Raw genomic sequence first — 13,135 nt, forward strand, 5'->3', positions numbered from 1 at the left:
GAAGTTCTCGAGCCGCTCCAGAAATTCCTCGGGCGACTGAAGATCGCTGAAGCCCGAGAACTTCGGCAGCTGGGCCGCGATCCTGGGCACAGGGCCACCGGAGGGATGGACTGTGGCCACAGTCGCCACGGGCACTTCGGCGCCGGTCAGCATCGGAGCCGCCATTACGGCTTGCCGCAATTGTGCTGCAGCGTGCTCACGTTGCAGCGCTGATCCGTCGGTCTGTCGAAGGAGCTGCTGCACTAGCCCCTCTGGCACTGTGAAGGAGTCCATGGTGCGATCCCGGACGAGCCCCCACTTGTCACGCTTGGCTCGGCTGAGCGGACACTTTCACATACGTGGTACACTCCTTTATTCTTCCAGCGCCATCCTTCACTCCCCGCCGTCCCTCGCTCCTCCCCGCGACTCGCGGGAGCGGGGACAAGTGTTGTCCCTAGGAATCCCCCCCAGGGAAGGAGTGTCCTCGCACGGTCCCGGTTGTCGCCGGCGCCACACACTCCTCACATTCCTTACAACTTCATTATTACCATAGCAGGCTAGGTCATTGCCATCCTAGATTTTATTCTGTCTTTCTCCTCAGCATTGGCCTTTGTGGAGACTCGTCCACACCAATTTCCGTGGCTCGGTATCTCGGTAAAACAAGAGAAGGTCAGCAATGGCGGCTGTATTCTGGCGCGTGTGTAAAGCGTCTATAGAGGGTGTTTGGTCAATGGGCGGAGCGGGCAGAGATGGCATGCCCTCTTGGCCAACCAGGAGCCCAAAAGAATCCACTAGCGGTGATAGCGAGAAGGAGTTTTCATAAGAGCGTAAGGGTTCTTTTCATGGTTGAAAATATGGTGCACGTGATGTTTCGATTATGATCACGCAAAAGGGTGTAAGAAACGAATGTGCTTTCGAACTCCGTTTTGCTTGGACAGAGTGTGACCGCTCGGACGGCAGATTCTTGGCCTTCGGCGCCTCGGGCAGTGGCGTCACAAGGGTGGGGGTGGTGCGGACCACCCAGGGTGCAGCGCTCAGGGTGGTGTCGCGGAGGGCCACGACAGCGGGGGGGGGGGGGGGGGGGGGGGGGGGGGTTGTTTCAATCTCGGTCATCCAGAATCATCATGATTTTGGATGACCGAGATTGAAACATCACGTGCACCACATTTTCAGTTACCGAGAGTTACTCCGACGCGCTTATTAATTTCGTTTCTGGAACACGACCAGCACTCTTTCGGACAATGGCGCCTCCTCATTTGCCTGTTATACTTCCGAATGAATGGCCAAACTCTCTCTATACACGATTGCAAGCAAAACGGCTGGCCGCCGCCATATATCTCTGCTCGTTTTCAAAGCTAGGTTCACGCAAGCATGGAGCCCCGACTGGCACCCATGCGTGCAAGCACGTGCGTGCGCGTGAACCTAGCTTTGACAAGCTTGCAATTGCACTGACGTGCACACACGAGCAGGAACATTTCGGCGGTCAGTCGGTGCTAATGCAGCTGAGGCGTAGCTCAGTGATAACGATTCCTGCGGGTGGCCGGCGGTTTTTCAAGGATTTGACAACACCAACGACGGACGCCCTACATCGCCAACCACGAGACGACTACACCAATGCAATGAGGACATCAAGAGCGCATGTTGTGGGAAGAACCCATAACTGCTGACGCTGGAAAATAAATCTCCTCGATTTGTCCTGTGTGGAAGGGCACAGTTGCTCCGTTTAGCGAACGGAATACCTTGTTTTCGTTTAGTTTGTTTCCCGTTTAACAGATGGCGCAATGTGCTCGATCTTAGCCGAGAGAGCCTAGAATTGAGAGTGGGAGTAACTCAAGGATGTGGATGCGCTTGAAATTTACTGGCTTGCAATTTACCGGTGGGCACCTCTCGCGCAAACTGGTTGTGCATGCGCATGCAGGCTTTGTCAAGTGGAGAGAGAGGTGATGGGCGGAGTGGCGGAGGAATCGAGACGCTTGGATGAGGAGGCAGACGCGGAAATCCTCCGTTAGAAATACCGGAAATACTGTATGTCATGGATGAAGAAAGAATAAAACAATTAAAACTGAAAGATGTGGTTGTATTGTCCCTGTTTTGATTGTTTTATTCTTTCTTTATCCATGACTTGAACCAACACGCTCTTCTCCCAAGCTTACTGTATGTCATATGTAAGTTTTTTTATAATTTATTTCGTTGTAAATATCTAATTTTACTGGAATTAGAGTTAGAGTAATGAATTACTGGCAAACACCCGTTTGCTTTTCACCGCACGCAATCGAAGTCGCAGAAAAAATGTAAGAAAACCGATCAGTGCAGCCAGAAGAAGCGGCCACGTGATCCATATTCCGCCAATGTTGATCATAGGCACGCGCAGGGGTCGGCAAGGCACAGGACACGCGCTGAGTTCCAGACATTGTTAGGGTTCGGCTGTTGTCGTCAAATCAGCGATTGGACACGGGCCACTACCCGAATGCTTCTCGAGCTGTCGATTACTCGAAGTATTGGCGAAAACAAAGCAACATGCGTGTAACCTTCGTAATTTCAGAGTTGGTCACACGCGAATGAGCGTCTTCGAATTGTCCAACAGGGATTATTATCGTCATTGTTGTCCAGCTCGCTTGCTCCTTTGGATTAAATGCATTATCATCACACCCTATAGGGCAATGTTAAAATCGCCAGCAACCTATATTTTGGGAGTTCACGAGCATTTTAGGGCTATTGCTGCAACTCCCTTAGGGCGTTGGCCCTGAAAAAGTTGATTTAGTACATATTTAAGGGTGTAAACATGTTTAGTGCGTAGGCTACTTGTGTCATTTAACTTTCCACTAATGGATAAGCGGTAGAAACGTCGGTGGTGCTACACCGCTGCCCTTTACTGTAATATCAAACATGTATTGTCTACTCTACTATCTGCGGCGCTAACCCTGAGTGGCGTCACAAATTTCGATGGCATCAATGAGCTCGCACAGGAGCACAGTCGAAAAGCTTCGGGCTTGGAAACCGCACCATAAATTCTTCTAAACAAGAATGTTGGAGGACATTCCGGTAGGAGCCTCGTTAGCGAATTGGGCATGTGCAAAAAATTTAATCCTGGTGAAAGGGAAGGCCCCCTGACTTCTCTAAGAATAAGCAGTGGCTTACACTAGAGTTAAATAGGGCTCGCTCCAGTCGGCGCTCGTTGGCTGCGAGATTTTAGAGAGCGAAGGGCAACTTCGCTATCGCTATTTCGCCCCACTTTGTTATCGAAGCGAGCGCGATGCGATAGTGAAGTTCCCTCTCGCTCTCTAAAATCTCGCAGCCAGCGAGCGCCGAGTCGCCGACGATAAGAGCGCCGCGGCACGGGTTCGAGCCCGCCCCGGCCTCGCGCGCGGTTGGGTCTAAACTTTTGAAAAATACTGTACCTTCATATATGACTCTGTTGTGAGGGATTCTAGGGCATAAAACGTATGCTATTATTAGGGGTTGATCCCGTACAGGACATATCTAAGCAGGGCAAGATTAAGAAATTACGGGGCCCTGGGTTAAGACAGTTCACGAGGCCCCTAATGATGATGAAACTGACTATAATGACAATATGTATATTTCGCCAACCTATAAAATAGAAATATCCTTTATTCCATGATATATCTTAGAAGGTTTCTGTATCGGTATATTCGATGATTAGGAAATTCGGGTTTTACTAGGTGGAAATGAAGCAGACGAGATTGTGGATTAGAGGCAGTTTCGGAAATAGTCAATCACTGACTAGGAGCGCAAAGCAATGAACGATTGTGAAAAATGTTAAGAAGTGTCGCGCACAGTGAGCAGCTTCATAGGGCCTCCTAAAATTCCGTTGAAATGTTGAAAATGATGATTCCGCCTTCCTGTGTAGTTGTGTGACCAGGTCTACAGCCTTATTTATTCAGTACGTGTCTCTGCCGGCTTGCATAAATTCACCATGATGCTGAGTTAAAGGGATGGCACAGAAATCTCATTGATGTCGAATGGCATGATTACTTCCGCACAATCTGCATTAGACAGTAACCGAAAGGGTACCCGCAAAATTCCCATTACAAGAAAAAAAGAAAACAATTTCGCTACCCTAAAGATATGCCTCGCGAGTCGCATCTAGAAAACTGTTTGAGAATATAGTGTTTTTATTCTACTAATTGCTCCGATTGATTTGAGCTTGTCTAACTAACCATTTTTAATTATATGCTGACTATATAGAACAGTAAAGCAACACAGACAACACAGTAATCTTAGGTTAAAGGAATACTGAACCGAAATTTGGATTTCGCAAAATAAGACCCAAGAAGCGTTGAATGGGACGCTACGAACTCTGAGCCATCACGCACATATCGATATCTTAAAGGACGCTACAAGCACCAATACATCATTCATACAGCGATATCTTGAATGGATAACCGTATTTTTCTAAAAAAAATAAAAAAAGAAAAAAAAAAGGAGGCGCATTTGGCAGATATGTTGACGTCGTTTCTCCGAGAGAAGTCGAGAACGAGAGGAAACGGCCTCGCGTCTTTTCCGGCTCGCCGCCTTGAGGTGGCGAAGCGAAGAGAGGAGGAAACGAGATTTGTTGACGTCACGACCCTCGTCGGCCTTGTTCCATCTCGATCTCTTTTTCTAAAAATACTGCCGTCCATTCGAGATATTGCCTCACGAGTGGTGTTGTAGGGATTGTAGCGTCCCGCCTACATCTCCTGCATTGTTTTCTGAAATCCAAATTTCGGTTCAACATCTTTTTAAACGGATGGCCGTACTTTTGGAAAAGAAGGGCGCCATCAAACGATGTCTATGACGTCACGATCCTTCTGGAACAGTTGAGGATGGGGGGATTTGGCCTCGCTTCTCTCCTCCTTGTTTCGGTCTACCTGCTCGACGGGACGTAGCGAGGAGGAGAGGGAATGAGAATCGTGACGTGACTTGTCTCGTCGGCCTCTTCGACCGTGTTCAATCGCGCACTTCTTTTCCAAAAATACGGCCAGCCGTTAGATATATCGTTGTATCAGTGATGTTTTTGGGTTTTGGAGCGTTCCGTCTATCAGTCTTCCCCTGTTTTGTGTGTAATTTATGGGATGCATTGATTCTGTTGTGTTTGGTGAGTAAAAAAGAAAGATCGATTGGGTCACTCTGTCGGGTAGCAGCCCTCATCCCGCATGCAGTCTTTGAAACGTGTCCATGCGCAAGTGCGGCATCTTGTTCCCACTGCCAGTGGGTTTGAAACTTAAATGGTCAAAAATAGGCATTGTCTTTGGCAACATGCAGCAACTAGTGCGAGCACCATACCTACAGGAGAGCACTCACTGTTTTGCACTTCACCGACGTTGAACTTTAGGATTATAGCGATCGGTGCGCGTACCTCCACCAGCGTAAGAGGAATGCCCAACTGTATTCGAAGCGCACTCGCCCGATTCAAGTCTGTTTAGGTTGTACAACGTAGAACCCATTTATCTCGAACGCCAGTTTAAGTTGATCATGATTTTAGAGGTTCGACCTCCTACATTATTCGTTTCAAATATGTGGTTCGTTGTACTGAGTGTATTTTAGTCGCATTTTATTTTAGATGAGGCAGTAAATTCCGTCCTAAATATTGTCACGGGTGGTGACCAAAAAACAGGAAATAAAAAGGAAGAAATAAACGTTTAATGTGGCGAACTTGTGCCAAAAATAAAAGGGTACAAAAGAAAACAGCAGAGCGTCGCGGGCGTCGATGTCGGCGAAACCGCAGGATCGAGCGCAGAGGCGAGACTGACTCAACAAGGTCGCGGGCGGCCTCTTATCTAGAGTGAGTCACTGTCTCGAAGATTCGGCGGGGAAGGTTCGAGCGTAGCGCGCTCGGGGCGAGAATGAACACGCACTTTCTAGAACAACAAAAGCAGGGATAAACGATAGAACTTATGCTCGCAGCAAGAATAAACGAGAACCTTCTGCAAGTCTGCGCGCGGCAATATACGCAGTAGGCATTGCATGGTTCTTGACGTGTTTGTTTGGACGCAGTAGTAATCCACTAAAATAGAAAATAATTAACCGATTATTTTTTTACAGCGGGTAGCTAGTTTATAAATGTAATACATTACTTGTTAGATCAAGTAATTGTAAATACAATTGGAACTAATTATTTTTTTAAGGTATCGGTTAAGGTCTGGTTCTGATCAGAAGTGAAGGAAAAAGTTGTCCAATCAACAAACTAATCAATAATTTTTCTTTGGAAGGTGGCCGCAAAGGTTGAAAATGGCACGAGTCCAAACAAAGCCCGGCGCTTTATTACCTCAAAGAGGAAAAAAATCGATGTAAAAATGCAATGTTTCGCAGTGTCTTTCGTACCTTTGCTTGTCCCATTCATTTAGTGCTTTGGAGGTGGTTTCGTATAGTTATATTGTAAAGCTGTTGATAAGAATCGTTTGCCTATACGCAATTTTGTTTTCCAGTTTTGGTCCTTTCTGAACGATGTATTTTATTTTATATCATACCGCTCTTTTTCGTGCCGCTGAGCCGACTGATCACGATACTTTAATTACAGCTTTATGTTCATAATTTCGTAAACTTAAACATTGAACATGGTTAAAATCGCGCACAAAGAGACGAGGACAAACGAGGAAGGAACACAGAACACAGACAAGCGCGCACTCACAACTCTAGTATATTAAGTGAAGAAGAGAAAGATGAAGCACGATTTTTTACAGGGGACAACGTCACCAGGGGGAAACAGATCATCCGCAGTCAAATGATCGCAAGAAGGCAACTTCTTTTTCACTCAAAGCAACCGACGGCTGGCTAACGCAGCGATCGCTCAGGCTCAAGATGGTGAACGCCTCGAGCACCTCGCGCGTTTGTTTTTCTTTGAAGCGCGATTTTAACCATGTTCAACGTTTACCAACTCGCCCAACTTACTACTCTTCGTAAACTTAACGTTAAGTAAAAGAAGAAAAAAAAAAGTTATTTCAATCAGAGCACTATGTGGTGCATGCACTCTCTGATCTTAAATATGTACAAAAACATTCGATTTGTGGCGCCATCTATGGTCACCACTTGAAATAAAAGAGTCATTTTATGGTGCGTGAAGAGGCCCAGAGATGGCACCACGTGTTTTAAAACAGATTCACCAGGAAGCATAGGCGCCGACTACGGGGACACTCAAAGGCACGATCGCATACCCCTTTGAACCTTTCTCGACTACACATCTATGTTGATTCCTAATGAAAATTATATATAGAGCCGTACATCCCATATTCGGCAAAAGCAAAAAAAAAAAAAAAAAAAAGAGGTAAATTTGACGTTTCAAGAATATGATGCATGGAAATGAAGAAGAGAATAAAAGTTTATTGTCCCAGCACTGTCAGAGGGGTGACGGGTGCAGCCGTCTCATCCACCGCCGTGCTAGAAGACGGCCAAGATCTCCTGGACCTCGGCGGCTTCTTCGGCTAGCCGGGTGGCTCAGACCTGTTTTTGTGGGTCTGAGCTGAGCAGTACGGCTTCCCAATGCTCGCGGTCTTGGATTTGCGGCCATCAATGTTCGGTGCCGCCCGAGAGCATGCCCCTTAGATATGTGGCAGATCCGCCTTCTTCTTACAGAATTTACAGGTATTTTCAAATTGTCCCGAGTAGAACCGACTACAGGCCACTGGGTTCGGGTGCATGTTGGTTTGGAGAAGGCGCCAGGCCACTGCCTGCTTCTTAGTTAGTTCAGGTTGAGCCGGTGGTTACCGCGCCCGTCCCAGTCGATAGTGATTCGTAATTTCTCGATAGGTGAACATGCGGTCTCCTCGCGTTCCCGGTTAGGCGGGCTTACTGGCTCGGCATGTAAGACCTCGAGCTACTGTGTGAGCCGCCTCGTTGCCTGGGAGCGAGGGGTGCGCGGGTGCCCAAATAATTTGGATCGTACCGCGTCGCCTCTGTTGGTGGTGGTCACCGTACGTTCTTAAAATTTTGAGCGCCTCTGACGAGACGCGCCCCTTTGCGAATTTTTGGATGGCGATCTTCCAGTCGCTTATAATAATTTTAGCTTTGGTGGAGGCCACCGCTAGTGCGATCCCTCCGCTGTCTCGGGGTTGTACGTCGCCACGGTCCCGCTTACGAGGGGCTCCCCGTCCGCGCCCACCGCTACGACGGACATGCCCTTGCAATTTCAATATTCCGCGGCATCTACATAAACCACGTCCTCGACGTCTTGGTATATTCGTTCCATGTTGCCAGCTCTTGCCTCCCGTCTCTCTTTATGGCATTGCGGGTGCATGTTCTTGGGCAGTGGAGGGATTTTGAGGTCCCTCCTGATACTCTTGGCTATGTCTCCCTTAGCTCCGTTTTGTGATTCGTAGTGGATGTTAAGTTTCTTTAGAATGTGCCGCCCCGTGGGGCTCTGTGTTAGTCTGTCATATTGTGCAATGGTGTGCGCTTCTACGAGTTCATCTAAAGTGTTATGTAGCCCTAACTCTAAGAGCTTGGTGTTGGGTATGTGATGGGGACGCCGATTGCTTGCTTGTAAGCCCTTCGTATCAGTCCTTCCATTTTGTGCTTTTCGGCGACCCCGAATACTAGATACGGCGCCACATAGACGACTCGGCTAATGATGAAGGCCTGCATTAAGCGAATTAGGCCGGCCACTCTCATGCCGTAACGCCTATTGACAATTCTTTTGATCAGTCTAATTGTTCGTTGTGTGCTATTTTCCAGAGCCTTTAGTGTGTCGTTGTTTCTGCCCTCCTCATGCACCCGAAGTCCTAGCACCTTGATTTGATCCACGATGGAGATTGGATCCCCGTTCGCTTTTATAGTAATGATTGGTGCCCCTCCGTACTGTTTTCTAGTGATGGGATACACCAACAGGAGCTCTGATTTCTGCGGCGAACAACTGAGCCCCCTCTCCGTCGCGTAGTGATCGACTGCCTTCGCTGCTCGCTGTAGCGTTTCTTCTATATAATCATCACTGCCGCTTGTCACCCATAGGGTAACACCGTCGGCGTAGAGACTATGGTTGAGGCCCTTAATCTTATCTAAGATTTTTGACAAACCGATCATCGCTACGTTGAACAGAAAGGGGGACAGCACCGAACCCTCCGGCGTACCCCTGCTGCCTAGCTCTATCCCTTCGGATTTTATGTCTCCTATCGAGAGTTTGGTCGTGCGGTTCGAGAGAAAGTCTCGAACGTAGGTGTAGGCTTTGCGGCCTACCCCCAAATCCCGGAGGTTCTCCCGAACCGCCTTGTGTGTGATGTTGTCAAAGGCCTTGGTGAGGTCCAAGGCCAGGATGGCTTTCAGCCCTGCTGCCTTGCCCCGGGCGTCGAATATTTGGTGTTTGATTTAGAGCACTACGTCCTGCGTCGAGAGATGCGGTCTTTAACATGTTCCGGCTTTCCGCTACCCTCACCACTAACTACTACTACTACTAGATGCGGTCTGAACCCAATCATTCTGTGTGGTTACAGTCCCCGGTTCTCCATGTGGTTGTTTAGTCTCGTGAGAACGACGTGCTCCATCAGTTTCCCCACGCAGGAAGTCTGGGAAATGGGTCGGAGGTTCTCGATCTGTAGTTTCTTGCCGGGTTTGTGGATCATAACCACTTGCGCACTCTTCCAATGCTGCGGTATTTCGCCCCGCTCCCAGCACTCGTTCATGTATCTCGTAATTGCTTCAATCGACAAATCATTCAAGTTTCTGAGTGTCTTGTTGGTGATGCCATCGGGGCCCGGCGCTGACTTCGTGCGTAGTCGGAGATCACAGCCCTCACCTCGGCCTCCGTGATCTCCTCGTCTAGCGTGGGGTTGTCCCTACCCGTGTAGTCTTCTTGAGTTTCCCTCGTTGTAGTGCCTATGTACCTGTTCTGCATCTCGTGTAAGAGTTCCTTGTCTGTACCGTTGTACGTGTGCGTGATCTTGTTGAGATTTTGCCTCTGTAACGTCTTGCTACTGTCGGGGTCTAGGAGACAGCGAAGTAGGTTCCACGTCTTGCGCAGCCCGAGTTGGCCCTCCATGCTGCTGCATGTGGACTCCCATTGTTTCCGGGCTAGGCGGTTGGCGTGGTCCTCGATGTCTCTGTCGAGCCTTGCTATTCTCTTCCGCAGGTTTCGATTCAGCCTCTGGCCTCTCCACTATTCCTGTAGGCTGTTACGAGCCTCCCGCAGATGGAGGAGTTTGCTGTCGGCTGTTTCTAGTCCAGCTTCCTCAGGGATCTCTTTCGTGGCCTGTTTGACAGCTCTGTGTAACTGCGGTGTCCATTGCTCCATGTCTGTAATTGTAGTAGCGCCTGTGGTACTGTTCCGTGCTTCTTCGTGTTCGTCTTCGTGCTCGCTTTCGCGCTCGCCCCCTTGTATCTGTCTGAAAGTGTCCCATTCTACCATTGTGAGTTTCCTGCCCCATTGTCCGGTATTGAGTGTCGTAGCAATAATAAATTGATAGGGTATCGTTTAATCGAATAATTATTCATATAAAGGGTGGCGATTAATCGGGCTAAATTATTTTTAATTAATCAACGTTAAGCTCTAGTCACATGCACATAAAGGCACACAAAAGCTCTCACACACAAACACATTACATTCATATCCACACAGATACGCACGCACATACACACGCACTTGTACACAATACACGGATATGCAGGCTGTGCAGTGCAGACGGGTATCCAACAGGCAACAAGAAAACACACACAAGAACACAATCGAAGATGTCTTTGCGATGGATGTGCTCTCGGCGTACACGGAGAAGGGGACGTCTGCCGACAATCAGAATCGAATCGGACCGTTGTCGTAAAAGACCGCCGCTGTCCACACCGTCCTTTTCCCGCCAACGGTGTACACAGTCGGGATTTTGGGGACGCCAAAGTACTTCATGTCGGCATTTGAATGAGAAGAAAGGGAGGGGGGGGGGGGGGGCAGTCATCCCCTATTCGGATGTAGTGTGCGTTGGACGACGCTTTGCATAAAACGTAGATTCGAGGACGAAATGGTCTGCGGTCGAATGGCTCCGTCCGTTTGTCTGCATGTCGAATTCGGGATGGGTGTCTGTCGGCCATTTTTGGACACGGAGCGAGGTTTTCGCTGCGTCTATGCCTTTCTTTCTTACTTTTTTTCCCACCCTGTTTCTACCGGTTTTTACTTCCAACAATGAACGTATACAAGCTTCTGAATTCCGCGTGAGTGGACGCGCTGCATTTAGGCCGTTTATGCTTCTGGCGGGGGTGAAATAAAAAAAAAAAGTGGGGGGGGGGGGGGTTGTTGCTTAGACGACGTGCGTCTGTCACGGTCATCATTAGTGAGGAGACGGTCTAGAAGTTGGGTCTCTCGTACGTTCAAGGTTCAGTTGAGATCATTTTGTGTGATTTTGACTTTGTCCTTTGCAATGCTCATGCCGAGTACGTTTTCATGGTTATAATCTGGGATACAAAAATGACGATATTCAGGGGGGTGGGGGGGGGGGGGGGCGATGCACCGTTGAGTTGTTCCTAGGCTAGCATTTTATTGTTGTTGAGTCTGACGTATCAAATTTTCAACAGCGGTCCGGGTGTGATACCGGGGATTTGGTTTTTGCGGCCATGGTCAGCGACACCTTAATAAAAGGCAGGGCTTACCGTGTCCACGCTCTTTGCATCGTACTCTGTCATTTTGCGTCCTTATCGGCAGATGCCCCTAATCTGATTGGGAGCGATAATAAGATACGCGCGGAGCAAGGTGCGAAGGTTGGTAGAGATATATCCAATAATGGCCTTCCGGGCGCCGATACCCTATTGGAAAAACGTACAAGAAACAAACCTGCTGCTTGTACAGTTCTGGTATGACACCACCGTAATTTCTTTGTGTTACGCATGCAGCTAGTTTGGTTTGGCGTTCTGCATAACTGGAGATACCGGCACCGCTATGGCTCCGGGTCTGTCTATACTGGCAGCCACTTTGCTTGCCGATATGATTCGGTGTGGCTGGTATGATTTTGCGTCCGATGACGTAGGCGACTGCCGTCGTTCCAACAAAACGCTTATACCACGGGACCACCGGTATAACCAAATCATACATGCAGAAAGACGACCGCCATCTTCCAACAAAAACGTCCATCGTTCACCACCGCTATCGTTACATACACCATACATGTCGAAAAAGAACATAAGCCACGTTTACACGAATGCGACTTAGTCGTATTGAATCCAGTTGCCGCATTCAATATGCGGTCATGTAAACGGCATAATGCGCAAAGCGCATCGCATTTTGGAACGGGGAGGATTATCGGAAGGCGCTCGCTGCGGGAGCGAGTGAACAGCTGAGAACATGGCGGCGGCCAACCTCGTCGGCGGCGCGGAGAGCGGTCCCGCAAATTTTTTCCCGAGAACGCAAGCTTTTATTGCGATCATAAGAAAGCGGAATATAGCGGAGCTGCTCGGTGAGGGCGGCCCCGTCCAAACCTTTGCGAAGTACGACTTGCGCGTCCGAAGGGGTCACAAAGGCTTCGGTGCAAGCACGAATGACACCGAGAGCTCCGAGCACTGTAGAGCACTGCATGGTAGCGCAGAACGAGCAGCTCCTACCCCGGTGCAGTTCCTGGCACCGCAAGAGCCTCTCGGACTCGGGGTCCGGTTGGTCTGGTCGCGATCGGCGAGGTCTAGCGCGGCGAAACGCGGAGGCTTCCTCAAAGCGTGCACACACACGTCGCCTCTCGTTCAGAGTGAACCGGCGGCCCGGCCTGGAGTCCTAAACGCCTTCCGTCTCCCAACTTCTTCCACAGCACCGAAGACAGCGGGCACGATCTTTACGTTCACTGAATGCGTCGAAAGGCCTCCACGTGCGATGCACCGGAAAACGTGGTGCGGCTGGTGCCGGAACGGAACTGCATAACTTCGAGCTTTGAGTCAGCGTGCACGGCAACAAACCGATCGTGACACCAAGCCGCGGATACCTCATCGCCGGTCGACAGCGGCAAACGGCCCGTTGCTCGTATCGTGGGCCTTGACTTGTACTCGGCCAACTTGGCGTCTTTTCGTGGCCCCTCGCGTCGTCGCAGCCAGCCACAAACCCGACAAACCCACCAGCCCGAAACCGTAGCGACCGTAGCCTGCGTTGGAGAAAAGCGAAACCGAAACTTAAAGCTTCCGCCCAGTGGCTTCCGCTGCCGCGGGTTTTCTAGCTTCGCGGCTTCCACTTCCGGTCGTCGCGGAGATGGCGAAGATAGAGCGGTGTGTGGGT

At 49.4% G+C, this 13,135-nt stretch overlaps 1 pseudogene; it reads right to left on the minus strand.

The window, feature by feature from the left end:
• Positions 1 to 7,299: 7,299 nt before the first annotated feature.
• LOC120844349 lies at positions 7,300 to 9,943 on the minus strand (annotated as a pseudogene).
• Positions 9,944 to 13,135: the final 3,192 nt, after the last annotated feature.

This window comes from Ixodes scapularis, unplaced genomic scaffold (genome assembly GCF_016920785.2).
Source record: "Ixodes scapularis isolate PalLabHiFi unplaced genomic scaffold, ASM1692078v2 PGA_scaffold11__112_contigs__length_91849675, whole genome shotgun sequence".
NCBI classification, from domain to species: Eukaryota; Metazoa; Arthropoda; class Arachnida; order Ixodida; family Ixodidae; genus Ixodes; species Ixodes scapularis.